Raw genomic sequence first — 15,541 nt, forward strand, 5'->3', positions numbered from 1 at the left:
TCTTTGATTTGAGAAAGTATCTCGCGAAATCAACTTAAAACATTTCGATAAAATGGAACGTTTGTGCATTATGTACCATAAATTCCAGTCTTTCGGAATGGGCCTCCTTTTATTAACTTTTTTTTTTATAAATTATTCAACAATCAGGGAACACATCTGATGACAGTTTCCTAATTTCCCACCAAAGGTTTTTTTGATTTTTTTAAAGAAATGGTAAAGAGGGTTTTATCATTCAGAAAGAGAAGCCTCACTTCTAATTTATGATAAGGGGGTTCTTTGAGGTTTTGCACAACACATGCCCCATACCCGCTCCGGTCGACCCCCGTACTTTGCCTATAGATGTTGCAAATTGGAATTTCGTTTTCAATTTGCAACCGAAAATTTTATAATGAAAATTCTTATACTCTCTTTGCGAGATATCGTGCTATTAATGTTGCTTATTTCAGAGACCATTTGGCCATGAATTAAAAATGCCATGTAATGCTACAGAAACTTGACTTCTGTTGGAAACGAAATAAACTGGATACTGAATACAACTGGACCATGTGACCACAATTTGCTTTATGATGTCAGCTTTTTAGACTTACTCAACTTTTTTGTGTATCACGTGAAAATATCTCACAAATTGAACAAGATTCTTCTTATATATGCTTTAGGTGAGTTTTTCATTACATAACCTAGATAATTTAAGTCAGGTTAAGCAAATCATTTTCCCCCTAAAATTAGAGCTTTACATATTGTCTTGACAATGTGTGTTTATCGGATTCTTCTTATATATGCTTTAGGTGAGTTTTTCATTACATAACCTAGATAATTTAAGTCAGGTTAAGCAAATCATTTCCCCCCTAAAATTAGAGCTTTACATATTGTCTTGACAATGTGTGTTTATCGGATTCTTCTTATATATGCTTTAGGTGAGTTTTTCATTACATAACCTAGATAATTTAAGTCAGGTTAAGCAAATCATTTTCCCCCTAAAATTAGAGCTTTACATATTGTCTTGACAATGTGTGTTTATCGGAGGCCGATGCAATGTCATTGACACTAAAAAAAAAATATATATATATAGATTATACCTAGTTGCGGTTTGAGATGATAACGATCTTTATTAATTTGTATACAGCCTACTAATTACATATATCAGGTAGGCTGTAGTTGAAGCAACGGTCGCTCAGAAAGGGAATTCCCCTACTCTATAAGACCAGACGGGAAATAAACAACCGCCTAGAATTCATCTGAAATGTTGTATATATACATGGACTATATAAACCAATCATCTACTCTTAAGGCCATCGATCAAGTTTACCCCTCTTCCACTAACGAACCCTCTTCCCCGCCCTTCCCAAAACCCCATCCCACCCGAACCTAAAACACCTCATCCAAAATTGACAAAATGAACATAAAACGACGGAGAGAAAAGGAAACTTCATGGCGTCATATGGTTAATCCCGGGAAGAGGTTTGTGACAGAACAGAATCTTGTATGACAAACGGAAATCATTTTGAAGCTTAGAAGTAATTGGTATAGAGTAGGACACCTCCTCCCCACCCCCATACCCGCACCTCAATGCTAAACACCATGACCGTGTTTTATTTATTTATTTTTACCTCGGACAGACTGGCAGAGGAGGTTGCCTTGACATCATTATTACCTGGAACGACGCTCTTCTTCAAATCGAAAGTTCCCTTTATATATAATTCACATACAGTTATGTTAGAATTAGGGGACATCTTATACATTCAACTCACACTTTTCCTCTCGGATCATCACCAAAACCCTCAGTACAAAAACCCTTCATGGAATATCAAGTTTTCCCTAAATGCGACCCTCTTCTTTTAATTAATATTGACTAGAGATAGAGATAGATAGAGATAGAGATTTATTTCGTCCATAAGATATGGAAATTTGTCGCCCTGCAGCAAAAGACATAAAAAAATCAAAGTTTTAAAGTTACATACAGAATACAGTTAAATATTAGTATAAACAAAACACAGAGAAGTTGAATGAAAAGGTAAAAATATCAACAGCAACAATATCCATACATGTGAGAAAAATATACACATATATACATGTATATACATATAACAAAACAAACAAACAACATTATAAAACAAAAGAAACCTATCTAACAACCCTCAGGTTGAAAAGAGAAACAGACTTGAGTAAAAAAGAAAACCTGAATCTGTTATGCTTAGACCGTGGCATGCGAAGTCTGCTGCCTGAACGGCAGAATATATAGTTCTGGAAAAGAGGATGTGTATGGTCTTTTTATATACCATTGGTTTTCTGGTGCACCATATCAATGTAGAGTTCATAAACAGTTTTCAAACAAATATCCCTACCAATAGTACGGCTGGCAGCCCTTACAACCTTCTCTAATTTAAACGAAGAATCCTTTGAGAGCAGCCCCCAAAAACAAATAACACTAAAAGTCAGCACGCTTTGTATCACTGACTGGTAAAAAAGTAAAAGAATAGTGTTGTCGACATTAAAATATTTCAGTTTACGTAAAAAGTACAATCGTTGGCAAGTTTTTCTAATTGCATCAACCTGGTCTTTGAAGTTAAGTTTACAGTCAATGATAGTACCTAGATATTTATAGTGGTGCACCTTTTCGACAATCTCATCATTAACCCTGATTTGAGCATGATCACATGGCTGTTTTCTGAAGTCAAATACTATCTCCTTAGTTTTTTTGCCATTCAATTTTAGGTAGAAGGTCAGGAGAGGGATTCTCCCCCCTCACTCTGTCAGTGTTTTTGCGTCACTAAAAGTCATTCACCTGTTCGTCTCCAAGTCACTGTTTAAAGACGTTAGGTCTTCTCAGCGGAATGCAACCATATTGTATATACCGGATGTTGCGTGACGTCACAGCTATCCGCCCTTTTTTGAAGTTCGATTGAGAGCCGACAGTATAGTTCAAATATAGATATAGTAAAAAACAAAATATCAAACAAAAAATCGAACACAAAAAAAACAACACAGTAACGATGAAAACTAGTTAAGGAAACAACGTACTTGGAACTTGGACAAAAATAGCGGCTTGTATCGTCGTTTTAGCAACATATACCACCGATTTAGCAATAAAAACTGCCGATACCTCATATTTAATGATAATTAGTGTCAAAGTTTGACATGTTCACTCCCTTCTCACACCCTTTTCATTAAGAATAGTAAACAGTTAGCAATGGGACTATTGTAACGCTATATACGCGATATGCATGGTTAGGTATGCGAAATAGTGCAATGGCTTTGCAATATATAGTTTACACTGTAAATATTACCAAGAAAGTGTCCTATTTACTATTGTTCTGTTTCTTTACTTGCCTGTTATTCAATTGTTGCAAGAAGGGAAGGGGAACTGCTGTACAGTATTTGCAAGTTTTTTGTTATTATTATAAAAAATATCAGTTTATGCAGTGTTACGGAGTAGACATAGAAAGAATAATTATTCCGGCAGAAAGAATTTCTGAGAGATTCGACGCATAAGAAAGAAAATGAATATTACAATATTACTCTACTCGACAAACATGCGAAACAATGAATATAAAACGAAACCGTTTCTTAAATTTTCAAGGATACATTACAGAGGATAAAGGCGCCAATTAAATAGATGAAATAAATTATACCTGTGCACTTGGTTGCAACCTGATCAACATCGACATCATAGCGTCTTCTTGTTAGGAATAAGTCGCGGAGCGGTATTGTATGTATGTATGTATATTAGATCCTCCTGCAAGCAGGAACTCGCGAAGAAGCCTCGTTGGCTTATCAAATCCGCAAGCTGACCGAAGTCAGTCTCTTACATTCATATTTAACGTCCATGATTACGAATTGTCAATTGTCAACAACTCTGTAACTGGACGAAATACATTAATCTTGGGGTGACTCGAACCGGGGACCTTATGATTTGGAAGGCACCGGCATTAACCACTGAGTTAACACTCCACTAAATGAAATGTTCACCAAGTCACATGTTGATGGAACCAGCATACCCCACTTTGTTATTTGACGTTTCTAGTGGGTAAAGATAGAACATCCTCTTTGAAGGAATAGATATGCACTTCGGACTTATCCAGGTATAAAAAAAGAAAGAAGAAAGAATGTCCAAAGTACTGACAAGTCTACCAAAGTATTAATAATAAGATTCCTCACGATTATGATGGGTAAGAAAGTTGATGGGGGGGGGCGGGAATTAAGACGTCACTTAATGATTTGATGAATATTCAATAGGTAAAGCAGTAACCCCGTAACAGTAAATACAGAGAAGGAAAGAGTAAAGCGCATAAGTTTACACATGCATGGCAATGTGCAAACACTGACGCACAAACACAAACACACACACACACACACACACACATATATATATATATATATAACTTCTGCTCAATTCAGCAGAAATCAGTAAGTCGCTTTGCCTTTACAACCATGCCGACATCTTCTCTATAAAATAGTTTCAATTCCTGCTACTCCTTGTCACTTTCGGTGATCATGCACTGAAGAAGAGCTAGTTTTGCTCGAAAGCTCTGCAAAAACCAAACATTGGCTGTTTTACTTTCAATCACTTACCTATTTCAATTATTTTATCTCACTCGAGATCCAGCCTTTCTCTAAATGCAGCATAGTTGTTTAACAGTTTTTCCGTTATTCATATATATATATATATATATATACATATATATATATATATATACATATATATATACATATATGTATATATACATATATATACATATATATATATATATATATATATATATATATAGATCTATGTGTGAAACTCTGAGTAACAACTTATAGTGCTTCCACTAGTCTCAACTAATTTCACCTATACATTAGTAACATTTCCACGAAATGAGAGTTCACTCTTTTATTTGGGGTTTTTCAGATGGCGGCGGGCGGGACATTGATATCCGGTCCGCGCAAAATACCAGTCCAGCCCCGCAAGAAAAGAAGAAGAAGAAGAAACGGACACTATCTTGCATTAAACGGATATGCGGGACCCTATATACCGGCGGTTCACGAATAAACTTCCCATGGCTTAACAAAATGTAACCAATCAAGGGAAAGTAAATGTTGCACGTGACATAAGCGAGCACCGGTCGTTGTGTTGTAGTCGTTGTTTTGTAGTCGTTGTGTGTGTGTTTATCAGTGCTCAGGGAGTTAGCTGTAAGAATATATATATAGGTGTCGAGTTGAGTCGATAGTGATCAGTCGGGCAGTGTACGGTGGGCTTTACAAGGCCATACCGAACTACCGTATTCATATTGCTCGATGATCTATATATCTCTATATTGGGCCCTATGACTCCAATAATTTTTTTCTCTCTGGCCCTTGAAGACAATGATCTGAGAACTTCCTGCAGAGTCTATATAGGATATTTACTCTTCGCGAGAACTTTTTCGTATGACATCATCATCGTTTGAGCTAAAAAAAATCACTAAACAAAAATACTGATAGAAAAAGTCATAATTGTGGACATTCTCAGAGATGGAGTTCTCATTTTTCTTAACAGATTTGGAGAGAGTGACGGCTAATGTTCCTTTATAGGGTTTAATACAACACTGTACATAAATTAGGAATAGCCTTACTTCCTTGTGGTTCCTCATGACAAATTTTCCCTATTGCTTGTCCTGTCTCAGGACTGCGGTTTCCATTTCAAAATATTTTAAATAAATCAGCAAAATATAATGGCAAGTCATCCAAACATGAAAACAGAAAGTAGACAATAAAACAATCACATTTATAGAATATAGATGTGTTTTTCATATATCGGTCGATATATATATATATATATATATATATATATATATATATATATATATATATATATATAAATATATATATATGTATATATATATATATGTATATATATATATATATATATGTATATATATATATATATATATATATATATATATATATATATATATATATATATATATATATATATATATATATATATATATATATATATTTATACAAAACGCTCTCTGAACGTTGAGTTAAAAACTACTTCACATATGTCAATCCGTCTCACATCATATAACAAAGAACATTATAATCTTCCAAACGTGTCATTCTCAGAAGTCGCAATTTCCGCTTGATTCATTCTTTAGTGTACAAGTGGTGTGTTGAAGTAAAGTTGCGGCGTGCGACCGGCCCCTCTCCTAGCTTGTGATCCACGTGATAATCTGAAATTACAAGACAGGAACTCGTTGGTTCCCTAAACATCCGTGATATATGACATAATCTAATTCTTAAACAATCCAGCAGTTGAGGCAATAATCCAGATTTAGACGAATGGCTGCATGAAAAAGAAGGAAACCAACCACGAGACCGTTTAAAGTATGCGTCTGGTCGATTATTTCACCAAATTATTGAGTATTAATATTCACAAAGTCAGAATGTGTTAGATCATATTACGAGATTTTCTCCCTGAACTATATTCTACATAAAGTTAACAGAGGGTGTAGTTCATAAACTTGGTTCTCAACATGTCGTCGCCGCACATACACATAGGCCTATCTCATGTTAGTTTAGTTAAGTATAGTTTGCTAATGTATCTCATGTTAGCATACAATACCGTATTTTTGAAAGTCTTGAAAAACATCACCATGCCCCACAACACTTTTCTCGTGGTACGTGCCTCGTTTTACATACTATAAAGAATAAATATTATTTTAAAGGGGTTACTATTCAGTGTTCGTATAGTTAAACAAGCCATTTACATTTAAGTATTTTTACTAATATATTAGCAACTGCATAGTAACATGCTAATTGGGTGTTTGCACCACAGGGTATTATAATTTGGACAGTAACCAAGCAACTGCTGTAAGTTATTAGCCTCCTCCTCCATCCTATACCAAGAAAATACTTTTTAAGAAAAAGTCACCCAGGAGAGAACCTGGGCACGAAAACCAAACTACCAAACGACTGATCCGCTCTCAGCCCCAGTCCCCTTGCATCGGGACTGTGACTGTGTGATCATCGTCAGGTGTGTATCACCATTCCCGAAGGGAACAGATACTACACATGATCTTAGCCAAAAGGCCAAGAAAATATACATATGTACTGTAAATGTAAACATCCTAAGGAACACGCGAATGTTTGACCTTTTAATTAGTATCGAGACATCCCTCCCAGATCGAAAGATAAGAAAATAAGGAAATGACATGCTATAATACACGCGGTTATTTAAATACCTCGTGTAAATTCAGTAACTGGTACCGTATATACTTGCAGCAGGTTATATGAAAAGGTTAGTAATTGTATTTATATATGTTTACAGAAACTTTTTCCTTTTCGCCCCTTCTTTTGAACTATACGTCATTACATCAGGGACAAACAATTTTATTTGCCATGATACAAAAAAAAAAAAAAAAAAAGGGCCAATAGATGTGTCGGTATATATGTCACGGTTTGTCTAACAACAGCACATAGGTTAACACTTTGACCTCATATAGTATATAATTATGGGATAGGTGAAAAATGAACTTTTATCATATGACTAATTCGAACTAATTTGCATATCATGCAGTTTAAAGTATATGTACTGTAAACTGCATGATATGCAAACTAGTTCGATAGACCGTCCTGAATTTCGTCTGAAAAGGAAACTATTTTCTATATAATAGCCCAGGATCCGATGAATTCCCTAGATTTCCGACCGCCGACCTCGCAAAGGTTGCGTAGTCGAGGGTAGGGGGGGGGGGGGTTGCTATAACGGTCAATAAGGGCGTATTACGCAAGTGTTACGATTGTACATAGAGCAGCTCTGGTGCTTTCGAATCTGACAATGTACCCAGAATGACCACTTTTGCAGAACAGCCAAGCCGTATTTATGAGATGAGTGTGTATAGCAATGGGTATGCCAGATATATATACAATGAATTATTTAAGATCAACAGACCAGAAAAAAAAATCCACTTCACAACCGGTTGCCGTCCTTAGGGACTCAACGGGCAAAGGTAGGAATCGAAATAAAAAACCAACAAAGGAACCAATTACGTATCATCGGGAGAATTCGTCCATCCCTTAACGAGTATGGTAGGCCATACGGGAAATAATTGCTGATTTAATGTCCGTACGAATTAAAATTATTACCGGTATTAATTCTATTTAATACCGGCATTAATTCTCAGCCAATCACCATGCAGCTTCATATGCCGGTATTAAATATAATTAATACGGGTATTAAATAGAATTTATACGGGCATTAAATAGAATTAATACGGGTATTAAATAGACCAATCACATCAGCGAATTTTTCTACCACGTAAATAGAATTAATACGGGCATTAAATAGAATTAATACGCGCATTAAATAGAATTAATACGGGTATTAAATAGACCAATCACATCAGCGAATTTTGTTACCATGCTCAGTCTGAGCTAGTGTTAATCCCCCAGCGTGAGAGCAGTGTAGTTGTAGCTAGCAATCAAGGTACAACATACAACGCATGGCACGCATGACAGACAAAGAACAATATTTGCATGATTTTCGTCGAGAAGCGAACGATACTTGTAGGCAATTGACAAATGTTGACCCTCAATCCCAGTCCGATGTTTTATCAGTTCGCAATGCTTTGAACCGTCTTGTTATTCTTCGAAGAATGTTATAAGTTGTAGGTTGGCGCGGCGATCAGATCAGATGACCAAGTGAGAATCCTGCTGATGTGATTGGTCTATTTACTGCCCGTATTAATTCTATTTAATGCGCGTATTAATTCTATTTAATACCCGTATTAATTCTATTTAATACCCGTATTAATTCTATTTAATGCGCGTTTTAATTATATTTAATACCCGTATTAATTCTATTTAATGTCCGTATTAATTATATTTAATACCCGTATTAATTCTATTTAATGTCCGTATTAATTATATTTAATGCCCGTATTAATTATATTTAATACCGGCATATGAAGCTGCATGGTGATTGGCTGAGAATTAATGCCGATATTAAATAGAATTAATACCGGTAATAATTTTATTTCGTACGGACATTAAATCAGCAATTATTTCCCGTATGGCCTACCATAAACGAGGAGGTAACCAAGTCTCTCGTCCATTCGCTGGTTACATCTCGTCTCGATTACTGTAATGCTCTCCTGAATGGAACGTCATGCTCCTCAATCAAAAAACTACAGAGGGTCCAGAATACGGCTGCCAGAATCATCACCAGAACCCGTCGTTACGAACACATAACTCCGGTACTCCGTGACCTGCATTGGTTACCAATTCATCGCCGGATAAACTACAAACTCATTCTGCACGTTTTTCGTATTCTTAATGATCAATCTCCGAGTTATATGTCTGATTTAGTTAAACGCTACACGCCAGCTAGGGCATTACGGTCCCAAAGTCATCTTTCTCTAATCATTCCTCATACTAACAAAGTCACATATGGAGATTGTTCTTTTAGTGCTGCAGGTCCTAAACTCTGGAATTCTCTTCCCCATCACTTAAGAAATATCACACATATTGACACTTTTTAGAAGCACTTGAAAACTTATCTTTTTAGGCTCGAGTATGGGCATTAATCTTATTCACATTTCTTTGTTTTATTCACTTTACTGTGCCCATATTTATGTATATTTATATTTTTTATTTTCTTTATTGTGGTTTTTTACCCTGTCTTATATCAGGTTTTACTTTTACTGTTGTTGTTATTACTTTTAGGTTTTCTTATGTTTGGTAATTTTATATTCCAGGATTTGGTTCTTTTGTACAGTGCTCTTGAGCATGTTTTATTTCATGATAACAGCACTTTAATATAGAGTATTTATTTATTATTATTATAATGACTCATGGCCATTGTTTTGTAGGTAAGACCGACCAGTCCATATTTGTCCATACTCTGATCATAGAAAGCAATTAGTTTATAAATAAGGCAATACTGATTTTTCGTTTTATGAATTTTAAGCGATGCGTCATAGTTACTGTATAAGGGAACTTAGTTCCATTGTTCTTGCATATAAGTATTGTTTTGTAGCCCCCCCCCCCCCGTATCAATGCTATAGTCACTCATAACAATACATAGTTACTCATAGGTTAAGCTCAATATGTTAAACTAATTAAGCAACTATCTCATCGAGTCCTAGTTGAATTAATTTTATTGGGGCTATACCGAACTCTTTCCGGAATACCATTCAAGCATTCCGGTATTTTGCAATCATTTTGGCAGATTTTGAGTTGCAGATATTTCTTGTACAAAAGGAAATCGCGGTTTTACACAGAAAGACAGAATGTCTGACATCCGCTTTGATATATTTTTACACGGAGATTCAGTTATTTAGCAAAGCGAATTAGCTGTTTTTTTCTTCAAGTAGGCTACCCAAACGTCTTTGAGATGTTACATTTTCAACCTAACTTCCAGTTGTTGGAATTAGAATCGAAGCAAATCCCACCTCTGCTGCCGTAGCCGACATTTTCATATCTGAAGTATTAACGTTTATTCATTTTTATATGGATTACCAATTGATTATGTAATACATGGAATACATATATGAATGTCTATGTTCGATTGCTTAGGTATATGTATGTATGTATTTATGTTTGTATGAAACTGTAATGCGTTCAGAACAGTGACAAAATTTCCAGCCTCCACCGGGATTCGAACCCCGGGATTCGAACATAAGGCAAAATTTGTCACCAAAACAGAACTAGTTTTGTTCGATACAGGTGACAAACGCCTATAGAGTGGAATTACGACCTTCCTTACCGGTTTCGAACCACTGGACATACAATCAGCGTCCATAGCCCATAGTGGTTAGGGTGTCCGCGTACAGAGTGGGAAGCCCGGGTTCGAATCCCGGTGGAGGCTGGAAGTTTCTTCACTGTTCTTGATTTTCCAACTCATTACGCTTTTCATTTATATATATTCATTTGCCTTTGTCGTTTACCTCCATTTCATTGACATAAAGTCTGTTCAAAGTATCTCTTTCAAGATCCGGCTTTAGGAATCACAAATGATTTCGAGTTGGTTAGCATCATGTTTGATCTCTAGAGTAAGGCAAATATGTCACCAAAACAGAACTAGTATTGTTCGATACCGGTGCCAAACGCCTACAGTGTAATTACGACCTTCCTTACCGGTTTCGAACCTCTGGACATACAATCAGCGTCCATAGCCAATAGTGGTTAGGGTGTCCGCATATAAAGTGGGAGGCCCGGGTTCGAATCCCGGTAGAGGCTGGAAGCAATATATTCGTCGCCACTCTGAGGTCCGTGGAAAGTTTCACTCGTTATGCGACACAAAGCATAACTGAAACACACAACGCACCGTGACAGAAGCTTAATTAAAGCTATAGCAGTATTTTAAATTAGGATGTGACGTTAACAATTTGACAACAAGCCACATTAAAACTTTAAGACTTCGATATGTTAGCAACCGTTATGGCCGCTCAGGCCTAATTATATAGCGAGTGATTATACAAATTTAATTTAAAAACATTAAATATTGTCTCTGAATGATTTAATGTTGTTTTAAATGCTTAATACCCAATCCTTTGCCATCTGTATTCAATAGCATGATGTCATCAAGTCTTAGGGGCGTAAAGAATAATACATTAGCGTGGGGAAAGTGGATCAGTCGGGGGATTTTGTTCATTCAGCCGAGCAGGAAGAATTGGAGCTTTTCTACTGGCAAATCATCCTCCGCATACCCTACCCTTTTCTCAACATCAAATGAACAGTTATTAGCAAAAACTTGCGTTTACGGCTAATTATATTGATCTGATAAATAGTCTCAATGTGCCTCAGAATGCACCATTTGACGTCTGAATTAATATTTAAACAAATTCGGGGAGGACCCACAAAAACGGGCAGCAACCCGCTATTGTAAAATCCTTATTCGCCTCTGACCCTACCGCAGAAGTTCAGACTCCTACCTAATTCAGTCGAGGAAAATTTTGAATTTGCACCCCCCCCCCCATCCATCTCACCTTTGAAATCCTGCGCATGCGCCACTGGAATAAAACATTAATCTTAAGGGTCTTATCTTTTCTTGGAGGGACAAGATTTATCAGGCCCACCACCATAACAAGCTCGTAGCCACTGTATGGATGGATGGAAGCAACAGTTATGTACGGTGATATGTTCAAATATGTTCACATGGCGGTGGCGCAAGTGGGAACAGATTAGTGTATATGGTGAGGGGGGGGGGAGCCCCACCCTTGTACCAGCCTGGTTACGGTCCTACATTAGAATGTGGCTAAATCAACGCATATCTAAGGTTTTCATAATATCAATAAACCAAGGATAAAGTCTTTCCAGATACGAAAGAGAGACATTTTTAAAAGACAAATAGGTTCTAGTTCAAAGAAAATATTTGTGTCATGATACGCACCAATGAACCTCGAGAGAACCTGCTATGTAACATTCAAGATAGAAAGAATTTGTTGCGTGCCTAGGTTTGTCAATGATAAAGACCACTTTCACCGCAGGCACAAATTGCACCTTTTGATTGCATCTCCGTTATAAATACTTGCCTTTTTTTTAACGAATTTCCATGTGATATTATACTACTATTGTTATCTTTTTAAGTGCTGTATTATATGCCAAGTACTATTTCGCAGAGGACATTTTGTTGTTGATCGATTTGGTGTGATTGTGGTACGTTGGTATAAAAGATCCTGCCAGACTAAAATAAGTTCTCTGCCTCCTTCTGAGAATACAGTAGCGTGATACACTACGGGGAAGGGGTGTTACATTTTCCTGGGACCGGGCAAACATCTTTAGTTCTATAGTTACATGAGTCATCCTTTTTGTTAGCTCTCTTAAGAAAAGCTTGAATAATATGTTTTCTACTTGTAAACCATGCTCCGCAGTATACTTAGAGCACTCTGCTAGCAATACCATTAACCTCCCCCGAAACAGCGACCTGCGGAAAAATACCATTAACCTCCATGTGGACTGTTTTAGATGAATAATAATAATAATAATAATAATAATAATAATAATAATAATAATAATAATAATAATAATAATAATAATAATAATAATAATAATAATCATCATCATTATCATCATTATCATCATTATCATCATTATCATCATTATCATCGTCATCGTCTTCGTCATCGTCATTATCATCGTCATCGTCATCGTCATCGTCGTCGTCGTCATCGTCGTCGTCATCGTTGGCGTCGTCGTCATCATCATCATCATCATCATCATCATCATCATCATCATCATCATCATCATCATCATCATCATCATCATCATCATCATCATCATCATCATCATCATCATCATCATCATCATCATCATCATCATCATCATCATCATCGTCGTCGTCATCGTCATCGTCATCGTCATCGTCATCGTCATCGTCATCGTCATCGTCATCGTCATCGTCATCGTCATCGTCGTCGTCGTCATCATCATCAGCAGCAGCAGTTATTTTTACGACGCTTTAGCCACAATTGTTGGAGGAATCCGCAAGGGCTTATGGATTACAACTTACACGTTGGGTGGCTTCCAATTCAACATTTTATCTCAAATTTGGAATCTTTTCAATTTAGAAAGTCATTTCAGATGGGCGAAACGGTAGATTGCTCTTGGATGAAAAACCCACCTGACTATGACCGGCCGGAACCTCCCGATTGCTAACTGCCACCGCCTTTATTCACTCGGCCACAGTACAGGATACATATTGATTGATTTTTCAAATTGAAGGATTAATTACCTTACCTCTCATCTGCTTTCATTCAGAACCTTTAACTTAAGATTTCCTGAAATCCATGCACTGAGTATAAAGTTCATTCAAAGGTTTGCTCTAGATGGCGACTCGAAAGTCGTCCAGTTTCGAAACCACGCAACATGAGATATTGTTTCCTTCTCATAATGTTCCCCTTTTGTTTGATTGACCGATCACACGTCGATATTGCATGGACTCATTAAAACTGATTCCGTAATCAACTTCCCTGTCGAGCAATCAAACCGGTTTTCGTTTGTTATAATCCCCATCATACAAGGTAGCGGCATTTGTGATTCCACCTTCATTCGAAAGAAGACTGAATTACACTATTCTTTATCTTGTGGCCATTAACATTGCAAAAATTTACAATACCTATCGACTATTATTCAAAATGAGATTACTATTGGTCAAAGTGAGGCACCCTTCAAGCGTTTTAGTCATAAGAACGAGTAATTAGGATGATTGCACATGCTTTTTGTCATCCCGTGGTAGGATGAGCATGTTGGTATTTTTCATCCCGTGGTAGGATGAGCATGTTGCTATTTGTCATCCCGTGGTAGGATGAGCATGTTGGTATTTTTCATCCCGTGGTAGGATGAGCATGTTGCTATTTGTCATCCCGTGGTAGGATGAGCATGTTGGTATTTGGCATCCCGTGGTAGGATGAGCATGTTGCTATCTTTCATCCCGTGGTAGGATGAGCATGTTGCTATTTGTCATCCCGTGGTAGGATGAGCATGTTGCTTTTTGTCATCCCGTGGTAGATGAGCATGTTGCTTTTTGTCATCCCGTGGTAGATGAGCATGTTGCTATTTGGCATTCCGTGGTAGGATGAGCATGTTGCTATCTTTCATCCCGTGGTAGGATGAGCATGTTGCTATTTGTCATCCCGTGGTAGGATGAGCATGTTGGTATTTTTCATCCCGTGGTAGGATGAGCATGTTGCTATTTGTCATCCCGTGGTAGGATGAGCATGTTGCTTTTTGTCATCCCGTGGTAGGATGAGCATGTTGCTATTTGTCATCCCGTGGTAGGATGAGCATGTTGCTTTTTGTTATACCGTGGTATAGGATGAGCATGTTCCTCCAATTCGTAATATAATCTTATGTTACTCTCCCCTATAACTTGATGAGACACCCACATTGCTTTGATTCTTCTTGATAAGGATGCTCATGTTGCGATAAGGAGAACAATATGTTCTAATACTCGGATATGATTATCTCTTGATAGGATGCCCATGTCCCCTTTGCTAAGTAATTGGGTACTTATGTTCTTATATCTCGATTCTATGTTACCTTGGTTTTAAGTTGATTGCCCAATTCGTTGTCCCTTTCATGGGAAACAATTAAAGGACATTTACGTTGACATTAATGTGGTTCTGCTCCTGTGAATTACCACAGATGTTCAACATAACGAAGCTATCATTCCTGTCCCCCCCTCCTTCATCATCTTACATATATACTTCTTTTATTAGTTCCCGTTACCCCCCCCCCCCCCATATTCCCCCGATGCTTCTCATTTTCATGTTAAACTTAGTTTGATATACGTCATTCCATATTTCTAACTTTTATTTGTAGATTTAATCGAGTTAAAATTCTCTGAAACGTTCAGGAAGCTTGATAACTTTCATATTTTTAATGATGTACCGTTTACGACGTTTTAATATGAGAAAGAACTTTCATTTTCGTGCGGTTAATGCAAATGACGTCAGCTATCCACTTGGGGGACCGTTACCAGTCAATTTTAAGAGAAATTTTCCAAGTCACCACGAAATTTTCTCCTGTTTTCCGGGAGTTACGTTCAAGTTACGTTCTGCGGAAACCATTGTTCCCGGTG

The 15,541-nt window shown here is 37.0% G+C and overlaps 1 pseudogene; it reads right to left on the minus strand.

Moving 5' to 3' along the window:
- Window positions 1-6,992: 6,992 nt before the first annotated feature.
- LOC139968264 (U2 spliceosomal RNA) lies at window positions 6,993-7,065 on the minus strand (annotated as a pseudogene).
- Window positions 7,066-15,541: the final 8,476 nt, after the last annotated feature.

The sequence above is a fragment of the Apostichopus japonicus genome, chromosome 5, assembly GCF_037975245.1.
Source record: "Apostichopus japonicus isolate 1M-3 chromosome 5, ASM3797524v1, whole genome shotgun sequence".
Taxonomy (NCBI): Eukaryota; Metazoa; Echinodermata; class Holothuroidea; order Aspidochirotida; family Stichopodidae; genus Apostichopus; species Apostichopus japonicus.